Source organism: Planococcus citri, chromosome 1 (assembly GCF_950023065.1).
Source record: "Planococcus citri chromosome 1, ihPlaCitr1.1, whole genome shotgun sequence".
In the NCBI taxonomy this organism is placed as follows: domain Eukaryota; kingdom Metazoa; phylum Arthropoda; class Insecta; order Hemiptera; family Pseudococcidae; genus Planococcus; species Planococcus citri.
The window spans coordinates 54,487,528-54,514,991 of record NC_088677.1 but is presented as its reverse complement, the minus strand read 5'-3'; the positions used below and the strand labels follow the sequence as shown (position 1 = coordinate 54,514,991).

At 33.6% G+C, this 27,464-nt stretch overlaps 1 protein-coding gene across 2 annotated transcripts in view; it reads right to left on the bottom strand.

The window, feature by feature from the left end:
* The window catches only part of LOC135832816 (beta-1,4-glucuronyltransferase 1), a 155,730-nt gene extending 142,607 nt beyond the window's left edge, over positions 1-13,123 (bottom strand). For both annotated transcript variants that reach the window (XM_065346305.1, XM_065346307.1), the window contains exons 1-2: positions 12,840-13,123; positions 5,889-5,947 (exon numbers count right to left, since the gene is read on the bottom strand). The gene's annotated coding sequence lies outside the window, so the exon portion shown is untranslated. The remainder of the gene's footprint in view (positions 1-5,888; positions 5,948-12,839) is intronic.
* Between the last annotated feature and the right edge of the window lie 14,341 nt (positions 13,124-27,464).

The following is a 27,464-nucleotide window of genomic DNA, read 5'->3' as shown; positions in this document are numbered from 1 at the left end:
CAGCAAAAATTGCAATCTAATCTCGCACATTGCACAGGGCCTCAACGCAATCTTCCTAATTTCACTGCTTGAATTACTTTGAGCAGTGGTAAGTATAAGAGACGGAGAGGAACGACTTTTGCAAGGTGCACATTGCACAATTCCTAATATGTATGTATGTACACTATACAGGATGGCTCATATGGAAACCTTCAAATACAAAATCGCTCAAAACAATTGAGCTTTCCAATTTTTCTTCAAATATCTGAACAACAAAGCCTCTCAGAAGAATTCATAAGACTTCACAGGTGAAAATTTCATTGTTCATGTGTCATTTTTGAAATTATTTCAATTTTGAATAAAGACCACCCTCCAACTCTCAAAACAGTAAATAGGCTGAAAAACTCCCAAAAACTGCATACTTACATTGAAACTTTTTGCTGTATTTGGGGAAATCATTCGGGTATTTTTGGAGCCATTGAATAATTTGAATGCAGTTTTTCTGGAATCTTTTGGTCCTTTTTATTTTTCTGCAGCTGAAGGGTAGTTTTTACTCACTTTTAATCAGAAAATGACAAACGACGAAATGTACGAATGAAAGCATCGTACATTTATATTTAATTCAACAGCTCCCATTCAGTACATGCTATCCCGAAAAAACAATAAAATTTTCTGTTGTTGTACCAAAAATAAGTTTAGAAAATTTCTCGTAACGCCCAAATTACCTTAAAACCAAATAGGTAGTCGTTTTATCGCCATTTCAGTACAAAAGAAGGGGAAAAAAAGAAACAAAAATCGTACAAAAGATTTAAAAAACTGGAATAAGTATACTCGTATACTTACACTTAGCCGAGAGAAAAGATTTTTCAAATATTAACGCTGCCGAAAAATTTAAAAAATTCACTTCAACATAAAGAAGCGAGCGACCAGACACGAAAATCTTTTTCAAGATAATAATCGTTTCTTTTGACAAAAATGTACTCTTTTTTTATTCTCTCTATAATTGTTCTCTTCGCAAGTAGGTATTCTTTTTTTTTTTATTATTTTTTCCTCTTTTTTATACAAAACACGAACCTGGAGCGCTATCGCAAAATGCATTTGCTTCAATCGGATTGGACCAAAGTTGCAGAATTTCTTCTAGCAAATCTGACGACTGCATTCTTCACGCTTATTATCTGCACTTCTATTTTTATTTTTTATCTAGCCTTTTTCTCTTTTTTTCCCTCCTGGTAAACCAACTAGTTTTTTTACCTAATAAATGATGCAATATTTTTTTCTCATCTTTTAATAACGAATTCACAGATAAAATCGAAAACAACTCGCCGCTTCGTTAATATTCTATTTACAAAAAACCGGTTAAATTCCATCTTCGATGTCCGAAATTGTAACTCGAGCTGCGATGAAAATTTTCACCGGTAGAATTTTCCATCGCATCGGTTCGGAATTCGGAGTAAAAATTCGACATGATTTTGCTCGGCTAAAAAAGCCACGTTTCGTTGTAAATAATTACAGGACGAAATTAGCTGGCGTAAGATCTTGAAAAGCGATGACTTTTAACACGCGCGTAGTATTTTCGTCGAATCGAAAAAAGGCCCAGTCAAAAAGTTAAAACTAGGTCGTCGCCGACATCCGTATAATACATAAAATGCGAGTGAGCTTTAAAGTCGCACTTTATTTTCGTGTCTAGCTGTGTTTTCTGCCTACGTTTTAGGCTAAAACACCATACCGAAAAGTTCATTTATACTAAACGATATAAGTATTCCCAAACACGAGCAATTAATTTACCAAACCAGACCTCTACTGCTAGAGTTTCATGAAACCGTAACGACCAAAAAATGAATCCGCAAAAATTTCTCATTTTTCCATCCTTACGAACCCACGCACATTCGACCAAGCGTAAAATATGAGATGAGAGAGAAAAAATACTAAAATTCCAACCATTTCTGTCTTATAAACTGTCTAAAGTCTATGAGGTTATCTATACTTTTTCGGATTAAAAATTTCAAAACGTGGTGTCATTTTAGGGTGAAAATTGTCGTACATTTCAGCTTCTAATGGCGACAGGAAATTCTCTTGTTACTGGCTAGTCTATTAACAATACAAGGGCATTACCATCTATGTTTTTTTGTCGCCTCGTTCTTTTCACTTGGAATAATGGAGTTTATACGATATAGGTAGGCTACAGCTACACCTATCGGCATTTATTTGAAAAATTCGTCATTGATTAGTAACCAATGCCGGTAACTCGATACAGATTATATGGAATATTTTCAACAGAATACTTCGCGTCGAGCTACCATGACCTCGCCCGACGACGTCGCTTTGTTTGCTAATTCGTCGCTGCTGCAGTCACTGTCACGGTCGCTACGAATTGCCATATTCGCACATACTCGTAATCGATCATTTGATTACGAGTATGTGAGATTTTTTTCACTTCTTACGATAAGTATGCCTCGTTACGATTATTCATCGATTCGTACAAAAGTAATAAATTGAGGTAGGTAAATCTGCGTAAAATTTGACATATTTTTTTTACAATAATGAGATTTCATCGACCCATCCAAATGTTAAAGGAACTTTGGAAATTCACATCTCATCTCACAAATGAAAAAATCATGCCATTTTTGAAAACTAAAAGGAAGTCCCCCCCCCCCTAAGTGAACATTCATCAAAATATTTTCCCTTCCATCTGTATTCTGTACGAACCATCTTATTTTCCAACTTTAATTATTTTGTTTTGTTTTTTTAGCAATAAAAATGGTCCCTACTTTCCAAGACGCCAAAAAGCCCAAGACAGAAATTAAAGTACCAAAAATTTCCCTTTGTTTTCGTTTACGAGTAAGGAAAAAAAGGTAAGATAACGGTGCGGCGTGCTGAAAAGTTGGAAAAATGTGTCTTAGTGGGGGGGGGGGGGGTGGAATGGGAATTTTGGCAAATATAAATATCAATGAGTAGGGTGTCGTTTTCTTATGATTCGGTATCACTGGGCACGAATATGACGTCAGATTTTGTTTTACACTCACACAGCCCCTCCGGAGCCCTAAGCCCCCTCAATTTTTAATATTTTTAAAAATAAACTTACTTTGATGATTTTAGTCTCGTTTTCTTATGATTCGATACCGCTGAGCACGAAAATGACGTCAGATTTTCTGCTACACTCACATAGCCCCTGGGAAGCCATCAGCCTTAGTGATGTTATGAGCATATGCTCACCGAGCAAATTCGCGAAATATGCGTGAAGAAAAAAGCATGTGACATATCAAAATACACGCCAGAGGTCGCTATTAATGAATAAACTGATAAAAACGCTATCAACTCAACTCACCTCCTCGAAGTCAGAAAATGAAATGATTTGAGCTGTTTTTAATTTTATTCCATAACAATTTCTCGGTAAAGACTGAAAAGTGATGAATTTTGGTTTCATTTGATTCCCAACGTTTAAAATATTTGAAAAAGTTGTCCTTCACTCCAGAAAGTTCTGCTGTTTTCCTCTTTTTTACATGACATCCTGTTTGTTTGACACTTTTTAGTCTACTAACTTCTTCTATTTTTTTAATCATGAAACAAAATTTGAGAAACTCCCTTCTGAAAAATATTGAAGTACCTATTTTTAAGAGGAAATGATTTGTTTTTTCATATTTTAAATAACAATTTTTGTACTTCCCATTTATTCTTTTTTTTCTTCTTATCATTTTTTTTTTAAATATGAATTTCTAAAAATTTTCTGTCAAGTGATGATGAAATCAAAGTAAGTTTATTTTTCAAATATTAAAAATTGAGGGGGGCTTAGGGCTCCGGAGGGGCTGTGTGAGTGTAAAACAAAATCTGACGTCATATTCGTGCCCAGCTGTACCGAATCATAAGAAAACGACACCCTACTCATTGATATTTATATTTGCCAAAATTCCCATTTCACCCCCCCCCCCCCACTAAGACACATTCTTGGTTTTTGTTATTAAACTGCCATATCATTCTAGTTGGTTTTTCATTTTATTGCTCTGTACTTTGAAATTGCTTCACCTATTGGCTATCACATCATCTAAATGCGCTTGAGAAATTGAACTTGGCTAATGGCTATCCTACACATACTCTTGAGTATAAAATGTAAAGTACCTACCTACCAATACAGCCACTCTTTTCATTTCTGTAATTTTTCCAACTTTTCAGCACGCCGCACCATTGAAAAAATGTCGAAAAAAGTACATGAACGTTTGGGGGTCAAAATTACATCCAAATAACGCGTTTCTAAAACTGTACCTCGCAATCTTGATTCTTGATATGCATAAAAAATGAAAAAAACGCCATCTTGAGGGTTAAATAATGAGGGGAGGGGGATTGAAAATTTTTGTGGGGAAACCTTATAAAGATATACATAACGTACTGAAAAATTTTCAAAATCTGTTGAAATGGGGCTGAGAAACGTGTTATTGAAGTTTCAGAAAAGTGGGGTTCCCCAAAAAGGGGAAGGGGTGTGGATCAGAAACTTTCCACGCGGAAGTTTCTCAATGGTACCTACCTTCCATGCTAATATCAACTCGAACGTTTTCGGGGACCATTTCACCCCTCTTAGGCGCCTATAGCCTTTATGTATTTTTCAGAAAACCCCCCTCATTTAAATGGTTGCCATGTGACCGTAAAGAAGCGTAGTTTTTTTCTTTCAACAACTAAAGCAAAATATGTAAGATGAAATTAAATATATAGCATTGCGAAGTAAAGTTCTGTACAAAGTAGGGTGGGTTTAAATGTCATCTGCGTGATAGAAGAAAACTTCTGGAAAAAATTGATATTTCATATTTTTTTGTACTTGAGCTTTAAAATCTTGTTTTCTATTGCACTTTCAAATATACCTAATTTTGTAGAGAATTTTACTTTCCTTACATTTTTTTTCTTCCTTTATAAAAACAAAAAAAATCAGTGCATTACGTTGTGACGTCAGCTCTAACAGCAGCTAACATGCTTGAATGTAAGGCTCACCACTACAAACACAGTACGTTAATACATTACACGTCACGTTGCAATTCCACCACTCGGACATTTTCGGTGTATTTCGACTCTCACTACCACAAACATACAGCGTCTTGTAAACGTCTTGTAAACGCCTTACTAACACACCTCCGACTTCCGAGTCGTTCGCTCTCGTCCAGAAGTTGTTTGACGGGTTTTGATTTTTTAATATAGAGAGAAAATGGTCCCTACTTTCCAAGACGCCAAAAAGCCCAAGACAGAAATTAAAGTACCAAAAATTTCCCTTTGTTTTCGTTTACGAGTAAGGAAAAAAAGGTAAGATAACGGTAATATTATTCAGAAGATTAAAGATTAAACTTAATTCATCTGTTAATTATAGTTAAATTCCAGATTATACTTTTATAAAACTGTTCATTATAATTGAATTACCCAACGTAGCAGGTACGAAAAAATTGAATTAAGTATTTAAATCTGCGAGTTTATCTCGTCGTAATTCTATAAATTATGTTAGGAAACGAAAAATTACACCCGAATGAATGTTTGAGACGATTAAATGAATTTTGAAACAACCGAGGAGAAAATAAATCGAATATGAATTATCACCATCTACCTAAAAGTTGAAATTTAAAAAAAATTCAACGATAATGGATTAATATCAAAAGTAGGTAGGTAGGTAATTGGATCTAAAAAGTTTACAAACGAACACCTTTTTGAATTAAACTACATATAATGAAACCTATTGATTTGATTTATAACTGATCGATAAGCAACGAATAAATCTTCCCTTCCAAAAAAATTAGCAAGGCGAGTTTTTTTCAAGCATTTTAAGCTCAATTGTTGAAAATATGAGGAAATTATTTTAAATTTTCTAAATGAGAGTTGCGATTTAACAAATTTGGAGTCTTTTTGCACAAATCATAAACAGCTATAAAAAAATTACTTACCTATGCAATATCACGTTTTCTTATTCTTAGGACCTTATAGGACAAAAACTGGTATTCACCTGAAACAAAAAAATAAAGTTGACCGACGATTAGTGAATTGACAATTATTTCATACAGCACATAATTTAAAAGAAAAATTCAATTCGTAAGGCATGCCCTTTAAACCAATTTCTCTCCGTGAGGTCAACTATAAAATTCTCGAACTTCAACAAATCGTCAAGTTTCTTGGAATATCAATTTGACAGGTATACAATTGCTGTTCCTCTTTCCTTCTGATTTTGAAAAAAAAAACTTGATTTTTCCAATTATTTTTTCGAAGTTATTTTTCGAACTCTCGTTTGGGAGCATGATGCGATGTGTTTCGATGTGCCCCTACAAATGAAAGACTTCATAATAAACTTATAAGTTACAACTTATCTCAGAAACCATATCCCTCACTCTCATTTCCCTTTCCTTCGCCTCACATTTTTCAATCAACACGCGATCCAGACAAAATCACTGGAAAATCAACCATGAACTTTTTTCGTAAGGGTAAAAAACACCAATTTTTCTACGAATCTGTCAGTTTTGTAAGCTTAAACTTTCGTCCAATTTCAAAGGGTCTCAAATCTCCGGCAAAATGCTTACTTTTCCGCTGTTCTTTGATTTTTTTCTTTTCAAAATTGCTAAAAATGATTTATTTTTTGTTGTGATATTTAAATCAAAAACCGAGGATTCTAATCACAGGATGCAAAAGTGCATATTTTGATTAGTCTTCAGAGTTCAGCTAGGAAAAAATTTAAATCATGAGGTCAATTTAAAGAACGCTGGGCGATATTAGACCGATTCTCAGAATGAAGTTTTAAACAGAAATATTTAGTAATTTGATGAGTAGAATTCGATAGGAAGTTGAAAATTAATTTATAAATATGCCATTTCTCCTCCCCCCCTCTTCTCCTCTCTAAATACGCTAGTAGTGGTTTAGACCTATTCTCTAGCTTCTAGTAAATTCAGGAATTCAAGTTTTTTCTATACATTTTATTTTAAAAAGCTAAATGTAATTCAACCTATATAAGCTCGAAAACAAATTTAGGGAGAATTATTCTCAAGGCGATCGAAAGGGCCGAAAATGGCCAATCTGCGATTGCAGAAGCATGTATTTTATATTGGGGCCTTTTCATTGGATTTTTTTAAAGTGAAAAATTCAAAAATCTAGGTGTGTAATTAGCAGTTCCAGAACAGCTCAAAAACACCATTAATCAACCCAGGAAATCCAAAACTTGCTTAATATTATATAAACCGAATTTTAGCACTTATTGATCAAATTTTGATTTTTTTTCTCATAGACAATAATCGAATTTTTCTAAAAATTTGCCAAAAACTGAAAAAAATCAATACCTACTATTAGTAGAACGTTGTCTGTGGTGAAGTATCTTTGGATGATGGATTGATAAACGCTCTCTCAATCTCTACATACTATAAGACTGATCACAAAATTTTACTCGAGGGTCAGGAATTCTTCCAGTGGAATGGGCACAATTTTATCAAAGGGAAGGGTGCAAAACCAGATTTTCAGGTATGAAAAAGTCGAAATTAGAGATAATTTTTTTTAAATTCATCACAACATAGACGATCATCTTATTTGAAAAATCCTCTCACCGGGCATCCTGTATATCGATTTTGATACAGCATTGAACTTCTTGGAGGGAATTTAGGCAAAAAACAGGAACCAAAAAAAATGTATTTTTGTACGTTTTGCATCAAATTTTCAACTTCCTGGGAAGATTGATCACTCCTTTTGCCTCCTCCAAGATACTAAAACGAAGCTTTTCATTTAAAATACATAAGTATCTTTTCAATCCCTATTCACCCCTTAAATTTGACACATGAACGCATTTTTTGCGAGTCCGTGCTCGCGGTAATAAGTAGGTATGTTCGCCAAATTATTCACCAGTTACTTCACATCACTCATCGCACCTCAACATCATTCCTAATAATAATTAATTCAACCCTCGACACGACGAATAAACAACATAGGTAATTTCAAACACTCGAATTCGAGTTCGCGAGTTCACAAACATCGCGATGATGCGTCGAAATCGAATGTTGGCAATGGAAACCAAAACATATGGCATTTTTGCATCTACTTAATATTCGATACATGACGAAGGCAGCCAGGATCAAAGAACTCGAAGCACGCACAAATATTATACGAGGAGCTACAGAGTACAGAAGAGCATCACAGTCACAGAGAACACATAAAGCAGCCAATTGTACAGCAGCACAGCAACGACGCGCATCGTAATTTGGCGCCCTAAAGACGGCGTTTATTTTACCCCTTGTTATCTGTGTACGAGCACGCTGCACACATCGAGAAAATTTTCGAGGCTTTTTTTACTCCAAACGAAATTGTCATTTTCAATATAATAATAACGGAGATTGCGAGATAACCAGCTTGAATGCTTGCACGATAATTTCCTGTAGTATGCATAGGTGCAAATGATGGTATGCAGTATGCACCTATTACGAGAATATTGCACATACCGTAACAAGTGAATTTACCATAGGCATACATGGTACAGATGGGTAATTTAAATTATTCACACAATGGTTGATAGATTAAATTGTTGCACATCGCATCGTTTAACATCAAATGTCTCGTAAAGACCAAAATTACTTTATAATAGCGTATTTTTTTCAACAAATTTCACTCGCAGCATCGTACATAATATACATGTACGTTGAAATGTCTCTTGTCAGCATACGTACCTAAACCTATACCAAGCATATGAACTGAACGTACCCTACCTACCTACCTACAACCTACACCTAAATCTACGTTGGCGTTTCACCGTATTCGCATATTATGCCTATGTAAAATGTTGTCAAGTACACGACGACTTGACGAAAACTTCATTTGTTTACATTGTCGTATAAATCATTCGCAGAAATGCGTAGCCTACTATTAATTCCACATACATAAGCTACTGTTTCATTTAAACAGCTATTTCATCAGTACAGGGAGGCAAAAGAAAAATCTAATTTGAAATATCCAAACGAGATTATTATAATTTGGACGAAATAACCAATCGACTCGATCAATACAGGAATATGTATATTGAAGGAGGAAAAAACGACACATCTAAATACCTAATTTAAACCCTCGGGCAATTTCGAATTTCATACACCGGTTTGCCTATCAATTATGCAAATAGTACCACATCATCGACATTACCACCGGTCTAGATGGGTAATGGGTATCTAAAAATAAAAGAAACCCATACCACACGTGCTGTGTGAACTTCGAATTGACATAAATTCGAAAAATAATAGCTGATATTTTAGCCAATTTCTTGAAAATAGTCGTAGAGTATACCACTTGTAAAATTCCAAGAACGGACCGTTCGGCTGGAACGAATCAGTCACAAGAACAGTAGGGGATGGCGCCCTATATTCTAAAAGAAGAGAAAAAACACGTTTTTGCGAATCTATAATAGAAGATATAACCCTGTCTTCATCTCCATTCTCCAGTCTTCGTTGGATTCAATTCATCATCGAATACCGCGCGGATACAAGACGTTACTATACGTGTAGAGATACTAGTTGAATCCGTTCTGCAGAAAAATTCTTTCTAGCAAAAATAAAAATGATGCGGAATTCCATTCCCATTCCATTTTCATATGCAAATATCTACGTAAGTATTTCGTGTTCCAAGAACTGACTGCATATTACATACGTCTGTAAATCATTCGACTGCTCGAAAGCGCAGGCAAATACGTATAATCGAATAGGTATATTAAAATAAACATCGCCAACATCGGGTAGTTAGATGTAATTATGATTATGAAAAAAAGGCCAAAAAAAACTTGGGTTTTCTGACCGATGTGCTATTACGATCAAAATGATTATACGAATGTGAAAAATTACTAATGAAATGATAAGAAATAATCAACCATCCAGGATGCGTGGGTAATTTTTTCAATGATTCTTGGTAAGAAGGATCTTCGTCATTCGCGTAAACCGAACGAAAATAACACGAGGGTTTTTTCAAATTATCTCAGAACTCAAAACTTTTGGAATTTCAAACGAAGCCATTTTACTGGATTGGAACATTGATAAAATACTACATACTGATTTTCACTTTAATGCTTCAGCACTCAGCTTCCGTGATTTTTCACAGATCTTTTTCCAAAAATTCTGATCGCTGAATCCATTACGACTGAAATTTTTGATTGATTAGGTGATTTGGAGTTGGAGAGAATACTTCGTACCTACGAAGTGAAAATTTTTAAAAAGTTTTTCTGACCCAGAACGAAAAACCGAATTCGTCAAAGTCAAAATTTAATCATAAAAATCGATTTTTTTTCAATTTTTCAAATTGGAAAAAAAATTGTCAGTTTTTCTTCAAATTTTTATTCCTGCTTCGCTTTAAAAAAATCAACCTACTCAATGCGTTCAATTCTGTTTTTTTTTCACAGTTGTTTTTTTCCTTCGTTGTTCTCCTGCTTATATACCTACTTACTCACAATTTTTTTCAAATCTTCAACTCTCATCTCACAGAAGATTCAATCAAGTACAAATTTACTAAAATTTGAAGCTAATTCATTTCTTTATCGTTGAAATCCACTTTCAATTGCAAAGAAATAATAAATGAGATTTTTTGTTGAAAATTTGACAAAATTAGGTACAAAAAGGAAATTTTTGAGTTTTTTTCCCCCCGGCAAATTTGGCAATACTGGTTTTCAGCTGTCCATTTCTACGCCTTTCGTATTATCAGCGTATGAAATCTCACCATACTTGGAATCGATTATTTTTTGAATTGATTAAATTAAATTCCATGAAATTTTGAATGTTATCAAATCATCGATAAAGAAGATGAATTAAAATTTTTTCGGGGAATTTGGCAACACCGACACGACTCCCAGTACCAGCTGTTCATTTTTGCGTCATTGAAAAACACTATTTTTCAAACAAAAATACAATTACATGTACATACCTATGTATTTAGGATTTCCTAGAAATAAATTATTCGAACGTTTTATCCCAAGATTTACCTCGAATGTTGCCTTAAAATTGAGAAAAGAAGCTGATTCAGCAGTCACTCAGTCAGTACACACTACCACATTGGGAAATCTTTATTCTAGTTCTCAAAGTGATTTGAAAAATTTTTATAGCGCAGGCGCAGGATGAACCGGTTGAAGTATCGAGAATTATTGTAATCAGTTAAAAGACACTGATTTTTTTCTAAATTTCTATTTTTATTTAATACTCAGCAGAGAAGCTTTCAACGTGTTACTTTTTTCCCCTTTCTTTTGTGAAATTAGTCACTCATTCTTTATACTGGCATTCAACCAAAGCTTGAACCCTGCGATGATCTTATACTCAATGTTAGGTATGACTTTATTTCTCAAAAATGAAATCAGTCCGGTTACATTTCAAGTTCATAAATGATGATTATAGGCTCCATTATCTGATACAACTTCGATCTCGTAATTCTAGATCGATATTTTTTTCAAATAATTCGACTCGTTATAAAAATTTAACCAACATAAATCCAGAAAATCGAATGACAAGTAACATCAAAACAACGCATTATACGAGTTATTTTGACCATAACGTTGAAAAATCTCAAACAAGAAAAAACTCTAGATGCAGAGTAGGTAAGTAATGAAGTATCCGTTGTCATTTCTATCTCCCTAGAGTTGAACAGAATGACAAATACATATCGATAAATTAAAACCAATAAAACGTTATTCTTTCCAAGTGAATAATTTCATCGGTTCGACTTCGTGAAAACTACACGCTGAGATGAATAGTTAATCCACGTGCTTGAAATAAAAATTAAGAAAAATCTCGTATAATATTATTACATCATAGGTAGCACATTTCAACGAACGATTTCAACATCTATTGATATTTTTCACGGTGAGATACTTAATGCTTTTGGTGATGATTAAATTTTACATTCCAAGTGAAAGAAATAAAGTATGTATTCCAAAAATAACAGATCATAAACTCTCGCTACAATATAAATTTTACAATCACATACTGATCAAAAGCAATTACAACGAAGAACGAAACAAAACCACGATCCAAAAATAAACGTACAGATGCACTCAAAGTAAGCACTATTTTCCTACCTAAGTACCACTTAGGTACCTATCTTATGCCTCTGGCAAATGACAATTTTCTACACAGGGTTTGTTTGTCCAACGAAGGAACAGTTTTCTAAAATCTCCAACTTATTTTCATTACATTGTTTCTAAAAAACAGAAGACAAATCCACCTTTTCAGGACTTAAATGTTTACCAACCTTTTCTAAACACTCTCATGACATTTTGTCAACAACTTACTATGTTGCTACATCAAACTATATCAACATCTGGATTTTTCACTTTCTTTTAAATTTTAATATAGGTCAACAACGCGAACCAACATCCACAATTGTTTAGTGTAGCTGTTCACAAATAATAATGCACATGTGTTTCAGAACCGTTAACTTATCATGGTTTGATTCGGACAACATGAATGCTTCTTCTGGTTGCACAAACGTTAGATATACGTTTACGTATAGGTAGAGTGTTACCTAGTCCTCGTTAGTCTAGTTTGGTTACTTCCTATACAGTTTAATATTTTTGTTCAAACAATGCGAATTGAACTGAACGATGGCGGAGTATTTGCGTAGATTTTTGTTACATAAAAGTGATGAAGAAATGATCAGTGTTTTTTGTTAAGATAGATTTTTTCATCTCGTACGATGGAGAGTTGGCAATTGACATTTGTTCGAGGGAACTTCACTTCGATCATCAACACTGTGTACTTGTAAAGTTAGGTACTCTAAAGTTGATCAGAATTACACCGATAATTATCTGGCAGAGTGAGAAAAATTACAACCACAACACAAATCATTTCCTCATTCAGACCGAAAACCGAAACACAAACCAAAACAAAGCTTCAGATCAGAATACTCACATGAATCCACAAACTGGTAAAACACAGATTACGCACCACACACAACAAAACAATTCTAAAAACCAGTAATGTTTTAATTCATAAACATAAAAAATATTAACGAAATAAAACAGAAATTATTTTAATAAAAACACGCGAAAATATTCGAATTAACAAAACCGAACGAAACAGTATTACTTTACTTATACGAATCAAACTCGCACGTAAGAATTTACGACGTAAAACGAACACAAGACGACCAACCTTCCCACGAACAAATGCCGGTTAAAACTGATTCATATCGCAGCATGTTACTGCTAGAACACAGTCGGAGTCGGTCTCAATGGCAAGAGAGGGTGGTAGAGGAACAAGGCAAAAGGAAGAGGAACGTTTGACCATTCGGTGTGTTCTGGAATACATCATCGTTCGTCGAAGTGTAGTGCTCCGTTGCTTGCTGTAGTTAAAATTTAAAAGGGTTGATTATATCGGGGATTTTTTTTTTCATTTCATATTCGTGCTCTGTCGAATTATTATGTTTAGTTTTCAATTACTTTGTAGAGTCTATGAAGGTCACTGGGTTCCGAATGATTTGGTGTTATTTTCTTTTATAGAGCGTATACGGTTGTTTTTCAAGATGACGAATTAAAAATATGTATATACGAAAGGCATACTAAACATTGATTATATTATGGATGAAATTTCCATCTTTGTTAGAAATTCGTCTTGATTTCTTCGGGTTTCATTTGAATAACAAATACTGCACGAATAAGTATCTATCAACTATTCATCGTTGATCGTTTCGAATTCAAGGTCTCGTATGTGTCTTACAAACCTTGTCAAAAGCATCGGTAGTGATAACTGCATCTATAAGTAGGGATGAGATTCAACCTTGTTCAATTCTCGGAAATTTTTACTAATTAACCCGGCTAAAATATCCACATTTAGGTAGACGCACTCGTAGACATAAAACACTATTTTAGAAGTGAATTTCATCGAAATAACCTAAAAAGTGAATAGATTTTTAAGCAATTAGAACGTTAAGTAGGTACCTAGGTCAGAAAAAGATAGAACGTGACGACCGACGACGACGGCTGATGAGAGTGTTAACAATAACAAAGTCAAAGTCTGCCATGCTAATGCCAACTTAATATAAGATATGTATGTACATATGTAAGAATGGAGTAGAGAGAATAGGAATAGAAGGCATTCGAAAGACAATTAAAAAGGGATGATAATAACATGACACAACCGACTGATGATAAGATTGTTCAACTTCAAGTAGATTCCAGTGTAATATAGGTAGGGTAATCAAGATAGTACCTAGAGATGGTAATTTAACATGAAATAACAGCTTAGGTATAAGTATTTTGCGGTAATTTCGAATAAAATGAATGATTTGGTGAGTGAATAACATTTCATCAAGAAGTTAGATAATTTTAAAGTCCATTATAATAATTTAGCACGTCATACACAATGTCGTTGGTTTGGTTTTAACGTCACTGCTCGAACTCTATGTCGAAGGTTTTGTTTTGTCTAGGCTAAAGAGGAATAGAAATAGAAAATTTTTAATCCTCGGGATCAAGATATAGGTAATCTGATGATTACAATAAAAATATCTGTTACCTCGTACATAGGCTTATGTATATACGTACTTAGCAATGAAGTACCTACTACCTAAACATAAATTGAAAGAATAAAATGCTGCAGCTAGTTTATTAATTAATAGGTAAAATGGCTTGATTCAGTTTTTAAAAAAATTGGGCAAAAATCGAAAAACCCCCAGCAAGAGCTGGTTGAACTGATGCCTGATACGTTATATGAGATGACTAAAATACAAATTATTAATTCTGAAAAAAAGACAGCAAATGGCTGCGATGCAACAAAAACACAAAATTGCAACACTTCAAGAGATCTATAAATGCATGAAACTCCTAAAATTACTACAAATGACTGAAACATTACTACACGATGTCAAGACTTTCGAAATACAAAACATTAACAGAACCTACCTAAAAGCCTCTGGCAGGATTTATGGATCTTCCAGCTCTTGAAAAACACCTCCCTCCCTCCCGCGAACACCACACAAATTCAGGATCCGAGTGAAAAATAAGTTCCTTTGAATAAAAAAAATCTTCAAAAATTATACAAAAATTTGTCAAGAAATCGTCTTAAAAAATGGGTGTAGGTATAAAGTCTTCTCTCCAAAGAAAGTTTTAAATCAAAATCATGGATATTTTTTTTGGTGAAGTTGACTCAATGCTCGATCAGACATGATCATCCAAACCCGGTTTTCAGCCTGAGCGTTATAGAGGGTCAAGTAAATAAACAAATGATAAGTTTTCTTCAAATTTCTAGGAAAATACTGCGTCACATTTCGATCACCAAATTCCGTTCAATATAATAAGAACGTTTAGGTACGAATATCGATACTTATTCCTAGAACTTCGCACAATTTTCAACTCCAGGTAGAAAAATCAGCATAAATTTTCGCCGAACGCTTCGTAGGTATTCCTCATTCTAGTGCATAATCATCGCATAACACACTCGTACGACGTAGTAGCGCCAATTAATCCCTACCTATCGTTGTTTACAAAAAAAATGAAATAAAAACTATATTATTAAAAATTAAAACAGTGTCTAGGTCATCGCACCGGGAAAACTCGAACGCATTTCATTGGCTAATCCGAAACAACGAGCAAAACGAGTAAACAATACAATAGTATGAAGATGGACGTGTAATATGCTGCCAAGTAGAAGTACAAATCTTCTGCACGGCATTTCCTCTTCAATACTTAAATGACTCAGAGGTACTCGTGAAAAGGGTAATTACCCGGCGCTATATAAGACGTACCTATACTTAACGAGAGCTCGATTATCATCTGACCAATGCTGACGAAAACGTGGACCTCTTGCGTTGATTTTCATAGCTGGCTGATTATGTTCATTTGCCTACTATACCAACTCTGTCTATGACCATCGAGAGCAAGAGTCAGTGTAATACACTCATCTAGGTTTATTGAACCTTTTTTCGCTTAGGTATACCGTGACTATTAATAATTATCGCATTGTTTATGCAACACGTCGTTGTGTGTTTTTCATTCGAAACTATAGCATCGAGGCAGTTGAATGAAAATTTGATGGCTCGTCTTCATATACTTTATTATATTTTCAAGTTCAACGTAATCCGTCATACGATGCATTTCTTTAATAAGTGGATCGAAAATTAATGAGCCAATTTCCGAGCGTACATAGAGCTTTGACCGAATAGCCACTGGTCACGCGATAGTCACAGCTTGGCCAAAGCACTATAAGAATTATTCCAAAAATATTCACCATTAGCCTTAAAATAGATCTAGAACTTTTATTTAGAAGTTTTCAATTGTCTTGGATTTTTTTTTCAAAATTTCAAACGCAAAACTCTACCTCTCCTTCCTGTCTGATTGCATTTGAGCTTTTTTTGAATAATATTTTTGAAAAAAAAACTAGGTTAATTTTTTTTAAAACGGGGTAAGAGATTCGAAAAACCAACAAAAAGTATGTACCCTACCCACCCAAATTTGAAAAAAAAGGCAAAAGATCATAGCCACATAAATTTTACAAAATTAACCATGCATCCTCAAATACATTTTATTTCCTTGCTTTAATAAATTCTATAGGTAGGTATTCAAAATATGGAAAATTACAAATAAACCTGTTGTAAAAATCTGCCGCAAGTTTAACTCAAATAAGTTTTAATTATTCAACTCATTTTAAACTCAAGTATAGGTATATGTAGCAAAAAGAAAGAAAAACTATTCATCTTATTGCGGATATTGTTGTGAGTTTGTCGTGTAGTTTTCATAATAGAATGAATAACGGTTAGAAGTTTTCTTTGCTTCGACACCGAGCTTAGTTACTTTATGTCGCACTTGTAGGTACCTATCTGAAACGTGGGTATGTACGCGAAAGTTTGAAGAGTTTTTGCAAATTCATTTATACGTTGGAAATATTAATCTATATTCTTTCGCATACGTCATCGCAGGTGAGAACTATTCGAATCATAAAACGATCAAAAGTTTCAAACTTTTACGCACTTTTGTTACAAATATATGTGTAGGTACCTACCTAAAATCTGTACAATATTTTTCATCATCATCATAATCGCTCCCTCGAATCTCGCTTTCACCACCCTATAAAGTACGATTTTCACTTCTGTATAACCTATTGTTCAATTGAATCTCCACGTAAAATACGTGTAGAAGAACAGTTTCATAATCATTCCGGCGTAATAAATTCTTCCCCCTCTTCTTCGACTTATCCGTTTAAAAATACAAAATTATCCCTTATTTTTTATACACGAATCAGTAACCAAATCTACTTGATTTAGTATCACGAATAGGCCTACCTACAATATAAGCGGATAACATTTTATTTTTCCATGCTGAAGGTATACTCTACGAGTACCTATAAAGGATAAAAATAATAATCCACATCCAATATGCCAACCTAATTTCCGCTTGTATTTTCATATGAATCGTTTATGTAGGTTCTTTCGGGTATAAATCAACGTCACAACCTTATAAATACTTAAGCCAAATGCATACGCATTGCATAGCTATAGGTAGGTAGGTATAATAGGTGTATTTAAACATTAAACGAAAGAATTAAACAGTCGAAAATGTCAAACATATTTCCCACATATGACGAAATAATTTATCCCTGCGACCATAAACTTCATTTTAAATCTAGGAGTACGAGTACCTCCGGAACCTAGATAGTTGCATTTCTGCATGGACGTATATTTTCTACCCTTATAATACCTAAATTGTTGTTGCTTTTTTTTTTCAACAAAAAAAAAACACCATTAGTATAATAGTGCAATAAATTAAATCCACATAATTCAACTTTTTAGTCAAATTTTATGGCGTAAACAAAGGAAACGTAGTAAGAGTAAGTGTATTTTATAAAAGCGAGTAGTGGACGCCGAACGGGGTACACTGGAAGGGAGATATATACGTAGAATATACATTTACATTTCCAGAGGGTTCATTTAACCATATTCAACCATTAAGTATTACGAAAAACAGCTAAAATTATAATAATGTCTCATGTGAAATGGTTTATGCTTAACCAACGAAGACAGGAGTACCTATGAACGCCAATACCCAAACAATGAAAAAATTATGAGAATTTTATATTTTCAAAATTTTATCGCTACTTGTTTGTAATCGCATAAAACTGCAGAAGGCAGCTAAGGTAGGATGGCAGGAAAAATCAGTTTTTAAAAATTGCAGCCGAATACTTCTTTGTAACTTCCAATGACAAACATACCTACTTTCAAGAACGAAACTTACTAGGGAAGTACACAATTACACATGGAGGTGTCAGCCTCCAATATGAAAAAAAAACAATTTTCTGAAAGAGCATGATCTGAAACACCCATAGTTAAAATTTCAGGAGTTCGAATCAATTCATCTTTTTTTTTACGAATTTTTGACCATCAAAATTTGGTGATTTTACTTTTTTTTATTAATTGAAGTATCTACCTCCTTTTTCAATAAAAATAATGAAAATTAGTTCTACCGAATTCTATCCTTTTTATCTGTGAAGCCTCCGGTGCAATTTTCAAGTTTTCTAATCGAGTTCTAGCTTATTCTCAAACTATACTTAACAGATGTATCACAATTATTGATCGATGATTTCCAGATAGACCCTTCGAGTGTTTTCTTGGCCAGCATAGGCCAAAAATTCAAAAAATCAAATATTCTTCATTTGCAAAGAAATTTTTGAAACTCGCGTGAATAATCCTCTTCTTCCTATAAAACCAGTCCCTGGATTCAAGTTTCACCACTTCCAGTGATTCTGAAGCCTCCAGTATAATTATACTGGAGGCTCTAGTATTTTTTCAAAACTAATAATATTTTTCTACATTGGAATATTCTAGATTTTTCCACAATTTTTGAATTTTTTCAAAAGGTGCAATTTATTTGAGCAGTTGAAAATCAAGTTGTAGTTCATTCTCGATCAGTTCAAAGAGTTTATTCACAATTGGGGAGATCTTCAGTATGATACTTACCACAATATGTTTTTTTTTTACCAGCAAGGGCGAAAAATTCATAAAATCAAACATTCGCTGTTCACAGAGAAATTTCTAAAATTCGAGGTAATGACCGCATCTTCTCTAGAATCAACCCCCCCCCCCCCCTCCCCGGATCAGAATTTCACTATTTTCGTCCATTTTGGAGCCTCTAGTGCGATTTCCAATTCTTTGGGGGGATTTTTGGATTTTTCGAGAAATGAATTTGGGCAGCTAATAATTCAGTTCTTGCTTATTTTTGACCTATTCAAGAAGTTCTGTAATTATCAATCGAGGTAATTTCCAGACAGACAAATACAGTGTATTTTTTGAACAGCAATAATTTCTGATTACTTATTTGTAAATTTCACCATACTAATTACTTGTATCAGTTGTATCTCTGCAAGTAGAAAATTGTGTGCTCTGCATTCTGCAATTACCTATTGGAAAAATATACAGCTGCGAGTCAGCAGCAACAGAATTTGAAAAAAATGAATGTACTTGGACAAAAGACTTATTAGCAAGCACCACTCGCGTTTATGCGTGCTAAAGTTCATTTGTCCTAATGTTAAGGCGTTTTTCTTGGAAAACTGAAACTCTCACAATGTTACTGGAGATTCCAGAACAGTTTGAAACTTCCTCCAAACGGTTCGAAATGTTGAAAATAGGGTAGGTATCAAATGAATCTTAGCTTTCAAATCAGTTTGGTAAACTTTTGTGGAAATTTTAACATTCATATATCTGTTAGGCGCTCCGTAACTGCTCAAAACGGCTCAAAACCGATTCAAATCGAGTTGGAGGGTCGAAAATAGGGTACATACCAAATTCCAGTTTTCAAGATCAATTAGATAAAATTGTGGATTTTTCAGATTTTTGGTCCAAAGATTTTTCAAAATTCAAAAAATAAATTCTATCACCTGAAATTTGTGCTCGCAAGAATACCTTTTTCGTTAGAAATTATTTGATTGTACTAAAAAATCAGGTATAAAGCTCATCGTAGATTTACGGAATAAAGCATTTATTTAAAGTACGATCAAAATCAATGTCGCTCATTGAATCAAAGGTTGAGGTGCTCTACTGGTCTACTCACGGAATTATCAAAGTGACAAAATTTTGATCTAAAGTGATTTTTGAATTTGTCTATTTTTTCATTTATAGTAGACTCTTTTGCAATACACTTGCACAAAGCCCACAAAGGAATTAATAAAACAACCAATGAAAGCCCTGTCACAGCCATCAGGGGTCCCTGACAACCACCAAGTACATACCTCATGGGTGCTTGTTAGAATTTTAAAATCCCTGCAGTAGAGTATTTGAAAAGTAACTGTTCAAATTTTTTCGTTCTACGATGGTCGCCAGGTCACTGATTCAAACTTTTCACATTTATAATAATTTTTTTCCAATTTTTCATTTTTCATTTTCAATACAGAAGAGTATGGAGTCAACTAGAAATTTGCACTTGTAAAACTACCCTGTTAATAGAAGTCATCCCCCATTTTTAAAATTTTCAACTAATATTTTGTCCATCTACAGTCTACACTTGGAAAATCTTTCAATCGAAATAAATTTTGAAAAATTCAATGAAAAAGCAACCACCAGCTCGCTAACATCAGCCAAAACAACTCTCTTTTCATCACGAGTAAGTAAATTACCTTCAGAAAAATAATATGTCGATTCGAACACCGCGGTTTCGCACCCACGAAAAATTTCATCAAAAAAAAAAGTAAAAGTAGAAAAATGCAAATTCTACCGAAACGCGCGTCAAAAGAGAGTGAAAGAAATTTAAATACGAAATGAAGTAAAGTTGATTGTAATTTGTTTATCGATATTAAATTATTCATAACTTTTTCACAAGACATCGTGGGTGATTTCCTCGATGAATAATTGAGTATCGATAGATCTGAATTTGCAATCAGGTACTCGTATCTGTACATCTACAACAACGATATGATGCGATTAGACCATGAAACCTGACAGTACTGAAAGTTCGCTATTTCGTGACTTTTCCTACCACAGGAACGAATATTTATTGACACGTTTTAATCACGTACGTACGTAATGCAATTGTTCTATAGAAATGAATTTATTAAAGTAGAAATATGCAATAATATTTATTCGATGCATCGATAACGTTACCGTCGATTTATTACAGTGGGTGTTATTTTCTACCTATTCGGCAACAGTGAATGACGTTTTCAATTTCATCCCTGTTACGTTAGGTATGTTTTGTTGTGACAATTACAAATGTAAATACGGTTAATTTATTCGCATCGCATATACAACTAATAGGTATAAAGGTTAGAGATGGGTAAGGTACCACTACTACCGACCTAGTTCTTTCGTGATTTAGCGTGTATATATTTTTGGCGAATTTATTTTTTCGTTTACAGTTTTGTCAATATTTGGCCAAAAAATAACGCCAACTTATTTTGTATATACTAGGCACCTACGTAACATATTTATTCATTTTATTACACGTTTCTGGTTAAATGAACCAAGTAAATGGGTAAAGGTACTACATTTTAAAACGTTCGTTTAATCTTTAATTAACATGGGTAGGTAGGTAGGTTTTTGGGTTCAATGAGCCATACGCGCGAACGTGTGCTCGGATGAAAAATTTATAAACTTTCAATCATATAGTATTCATCTTCGCGTTTGGAAATCATTTCTCTTCTTTTTTCCGCTAGAAAAACCGCGTTCATTTGAAAATAGTGGAATAGTATCTAACAGACGTTCGTAGATATATTTACCGGCGGCGTAAAAACATCGTTAACATATGCTTGTAATATATTTTTCCCACGGGTTAAAGGATCGCAAAAAAAGGTCTCAGAAATTGTACATGATAAATTTATTTTCTTACGTTTGATACGCGACGCCATACAGCACGATTTTCAATTCAATGGAAGCTTTGAAATTCAATCTTTTTTTTTTCAGTGTTGGTTATTTGTGAACGAAAGTACTAAATCTGCATGTATATTCAAAGCATTTTTGAGCTTTTCCAGTTCTTATGATCGAATCTCATGTCTGAGCTGAGCTGGTAGAACGATTCGAGGTTGTGTTTTTTAATTTCTTACAAGAGTAGTACAGTACGTATCCCAACCGTGAACTAACACGAACATTTTTCCAGCAGGATAGTAGGGAATCGATTGAGAACCTTAAAATACATCATCGGTCAAAATTTTAGGAGCTGAAATTCATTTTTACATTTTTGGCGAATTTTGGAAAAGTCAAATTTGGGCCAAAAATGCGGGGGGGGGGGGATTTCACCAAATGGACCTACGAGTAGAAAGCTAAAATTTGGTTTGTACCATATTTTCGACTTCCCGAAATGGATTGGCGATGGTTCGAACTATTTTAAAGCCTTCAGTAGATTTTCGGATTCTCCAGTTGAATTAAAAAAAAAAAAAAAAAAAAAAACGCTGCAGATAGAGTGAAAATAGAATTCAGAACACGTAAACTCGGATTTACCATCATTGTGATCCATTCGATTGAATAAGGCACATATTTTCAAAATTTTTTAGTGCCGGATCAAATTCGTTTCTTCGGGTGATAATTTTTTTTTTAATTGAAAAAAAATCAAAATCCGCTAGAGGCTCTAAATTTATTCGAAATCATCACCAATCGACTCGTTCGCGGTTTGAAATTTCAAAAATCGAAAAATGTATTTCAGCACCTTAAATTTAGACTGATGGTGTGGTAAGTATATCAGCTCATCATCGTAATGTAGTTCCATTTCACGTCAAGATGTCCTTATCACTTTTGATCGCGCGATAAAATATTCAATCGACGAATCGAGAATGTAAAACGAAACGGTTGTTTCTGAAACTTGAGAAAAAGAAATGTTACAATCTGCGAACGTCACGAAGGTCGAAATTATTGTCGAAAAATTCACATGCGAAAAATTAAATTTGGCGAACGCGTACGCGGCTATCGAGCATTTTACACACGTTGTGCCAGCATACATTTATTAGCCTACTTGAACTACATTGTCTTTATCGCGTTTATTCCGACTGTCTAAATCAAAGTCCCGTTCGTCAGTTGATAATGAACTCACTTATATGCAATATTGGTAATTTACCTACGGAAATAATGCATAACATGTAACTCGGCGAGTAAATTATATGCATAGAATGTGCGGAATTTGAATTTACTACTTTCATTCGCAAATTCCAATCACGCATCTTGCGAGTTAATTAATTTCGAATTACTCGTAGGTATTAAATAATCGTGTACCTTTCTTCAACGTTTAGAATATACGTATCAATATCGATATTTAGTTATTTTTGACCTATTTTCAGTAATATAGCTATAGCTATACCTAACAAGGAATAAAAATTCCTCGAAATGAATTTCCTCATAGTAAAATCTAGCTTGAAAAATAATGTTTTTAAAAAAATGAGCAAAATTATATTTTTTAATTTTTTTTTTAAATTTTAATTTCTGACTAAATTGCGAATTCCTGTAGATGAAAAAAGGATTTATAAAGAATAAATAAAATGTTTGTCGACGCATATAATATCCAGAGACGCAGCTCAGTATGTAATAACTGTAATAAGTATTTCATATGTAGGAGGCATTTTTAAAATTTCAAAATCAATTTTGAAAGCCAAAAAAGCTACAGTGAAAATCAAAAAAATTGGAAGCATCTGTAATGTAATTTTCCACTTGCATGCAAACATCCCATTTGACTTGAAGATGCCCAAAAAATATTCTTTTTGTTTTTTTTTTTTTTTTTCATTTCAACTTTAACTGATTGGTTTTTGATTTGTTGGGCCCTGTTTAATACGTACCTATACTTCTCAAACTCTTCACTTCACGACTCACTCAACTCCATTACTTACTGATTAGCCCGTTATTAAAACTTCTCCCTCTAATAAACCAAAAAAGGAGGAGAATAAAATTCCACTTTTTCGGTTTATTTACGAGTATGATGACTGATTGTTTGATTTGGTAACACTGTGACTGTGAAACTTTCAAAAGTGATAGGCAGTAATTTAAAAATTAGATTTTAATTCTGCTGAATTATGGAGGGCGGGAATTGAAACACACATTTAAAAAAAATAAGGGAATTATTCTTAGCCAAAACCAAAACGATAGAAAATCCAAAAATAAAACCAAAACCAACAAGTATTTCTTCCATTTTCGGTAAGTGGTTACCTCAACTGCAACAATTGCCAAGCTCCAAGTAGATTCAATTTCTTTCTACTTTAAAAGTTCATTAATTTCAAATTGGAAGTCATCCTTGTACTAGTGTTTTATCGAGTACATAGATTATTTCATTTTTGTACGTGGAATTATTACGTTAATTAATTTTGAATTTTCTATAGATTAATTTTCAAAATCAAAATTCATATTCGAGCAGCAATAACTGAATTAATGACGAGTCATCATTTTTCATACTTCGTACCTACTTCTATCGTAAAAAGTTATCCTTGTAGAGTCATCGTGAGCAGAAATGCCAATTTTTATGGCATTTTTCAAATGCAAGGTCAACTGTACGAAGTACATGCATAGATAGGTTTAGGTGAATTGTTAAAATTACCTACGTAAATGAAATTTATGAAATAGTGTTTATTGTTCAGCACGTGAGGTAGCATTGATGTCGGTTTGAACATGTGATATTTCAAAAATAGTCCTGTGATTTTGCAAGTTTTTAAAACAATACTTACCTACATCTAAAAATAAAATGATTTATAGGCAATATTAATGGGGAAATTATTCGCCAGCTTGAGTTGTTATTGGACCCTTCCACCTGATTAAATATGCTGTTATTCTCAACTGCATAGAACGACGGTAGAAAGTTTAAGAGTCGTGTTACAAATCATTACGATAAAAATATTCATTAATCCGAAAGAGCTGATTATGCAAAATTGCAAAATTGGTAGGTAAGATCGACGTAATGTTTCTAAGAGGAACTTTTCGATAAGCGAACAACATAAATAAATGGTACCTATGCTTATTTTTGAAACATTTCATCTCAATGATAATTTTTTCTTTTGTTCACATTTTTTTTACAACAAAAAAGAATACTAATTTTTTCAAAAATTGAAGAAGTAGAGAAAAAATTGTCCACCAATGATTTTTTCCACGTAAAGTTATCATCATTTTAAGAAGAATATAAACATCACTATTTTCGGTTTTCTCTCAACCATTTTAGGCATGGTTAATACCGCAAAATTCCAGAAGTTCCAGTACCAAAAGTTTATTTTTGACCACTTGGTGAATTTCAGGAAACGTGGTATAGGTTCTTAAGTTCATTTTTGGCCCCTTCAGAGTGATTTCAAATTTCAGGAGAAAATTGAAAAATCGCTGGAGGCTCCAGAATGGTCCAAAAACCAGTAGTTGTCGATGTTTAGGACTTGAACTGTAGGAATTATTCACATTAGTTGTTCAAAAAAATTATATTTCATAAAAAAGTTCAAAAATCGCGTTTGAAACACTTTTTTCAAATTTTTCAAATTTTCCAAAAAATCCAAAAATGCACCTTTTGACCTAAAATTTTGGTGACAAGGGTTTTGGGACGTGTTCTTTCAATATACTTAGCTCGGTTTCGTTCAAATCGTAGAAGGCCATCTCAAAAAAGCTCTTTATCAGTAATAACAACATAAATATGGTATCAATTCTAACAATTTATGTAACATCTTTTCAAACCAATTTTTTTATTGAATGTTCAAATTGTTTTGAATGCAAGTCATATGACCAGGAGAATTGATTTAAACTGTTTCGAAGCTCACAGCTGAGAAATATCATGAAAAGGGTCCAAATGAATTCAGTAAGTTAGTACCTTATCCATGTATCAAAATTTGTTCCTGTCAGTTGAATACGAATCCATTTTTCTAATCCCCCTCATCCTTCATCTAATGATTTGGACGTTTTTATCTAGAACTTTTATTTTTTTTCCCCACCAGAATCAAGATACCCAACCTCACTTCACACTTATCCATTTGGTTTTTCATTTCAACGCAAAATGTGGAAACGTCATGTGGCCCAATTCTTTTTTTTCAAAAAAGACTTCAAAAAGCACTCTTTTGTTAGTCATGGTGAAATTCTCGCTCGACTCTGAATTCGCTGTACTCACACACGCCTAAATCCACGTATGTAAGTAAAAATAAACATTTCAAACTCTAGCACATGTGCATTTTGCATTCAAAATGTGTGCCATTAAACGCGAGGATGCGTTTTGTTCGGCACGTGAAATGATTACCTAGAACTTTGTTGTCGAGTTGTTCGCGCGAATAATACCTACAAGAAATTTTATCCGTTTATGCGGTACAAATACTCAAACGAAACGTCGCTTCGTATAATCCGACATTATACTTTTAACATGGCAAATGTACCGAAGGTATACGAGTACTCAGTAAGTCAGAATAAATTGCCATTTTTACGAAACGCGAGTGCTTTTTCCACGAGTACCTACGTCAATCTGGCGTACTAAAAAGACTAAAAGAGTAAAAATTCGTCGGTTGGTAGGTAATGGTAAAAGAAGAATCTAGGAGGGAAATTGTACGAAATTCTGACTCGTTTTTTTTCACACAGAATGGCAAATACGTGTGTGTGGTGTTAAATAATTGATTAGATTTGGCTTTTTTTTTTTCAAGAGCCGATCTTTGTCGGGTTGGTCGGTGTATTAAAATTTATGAAGTTCTCGTTTTGAATTTGCTTTTGTATGGTCACGTGTTTTGCAATATGATAGGTCGGTAGGGGTACCAGGTACATGTAGATGAAAATGCGAGCGATGAAAAACGCAAGTTGGAAAACCTACGGTCCTTGATTTAGATAATGAAAACAAGCCTAAAAAAAAAGAAGTTATTTTAAAGACGAAGTTAGTCACACTATCGTATCGTTCCTATACATACAAAACACGATTAATAAGCCGTAAATCATATAATGATCGCGCTTATTAATAAATTATAGTCGTATTAGCTCGATAAAAATCAGAAAGCCTTGATCTTGCCTGGAAAATTACTAATTGAATCAACCATGACCATAATCAAACGAAATAATTTGCGTTTTTCTATGATGCTGATTTCAATGGTATTATTATGTCTACTGTCTAGCGTCCTGTATTAAAATTGGCGGCTCTATTCTACCCAATTTGGATTTAATTTTGAAAAAAATAAATAAAAATCATGTGACATGTCATTTTGTATGTTTTCGATAACGCTGATATCAAATTTCAACTCAATTTTTTGATACGAGACCCCTAAGATCCACGATTAGCACCAAAATTTTAAATTTAAAAAAATGTTGAAATTCAGAGTTTAGCTTGAATATTTTATTTACCTACGTAATAATATCTTGAGTGAAGAGTGAACCAAAAATTATCAGAACACAGGGCATCATCAAAATTACCTATCATTGTTAATTATTACACCTACATATTCTTACATATTATTTGGATAAGTATTTTGAGTAAACAGCTCACAGAGGAAACACATTCCCTTTGAACTTTACAAATTTTTAGGACCTAAAAAGGTGCTTGTGCATATAAATTACGTACATTGCGGAATAATTTAATCAAATGTATGTATTACGACTCTAGTCTAAAACCGCTCATATCTTACTAATAAACGTCGAGCTTTACACAAGAA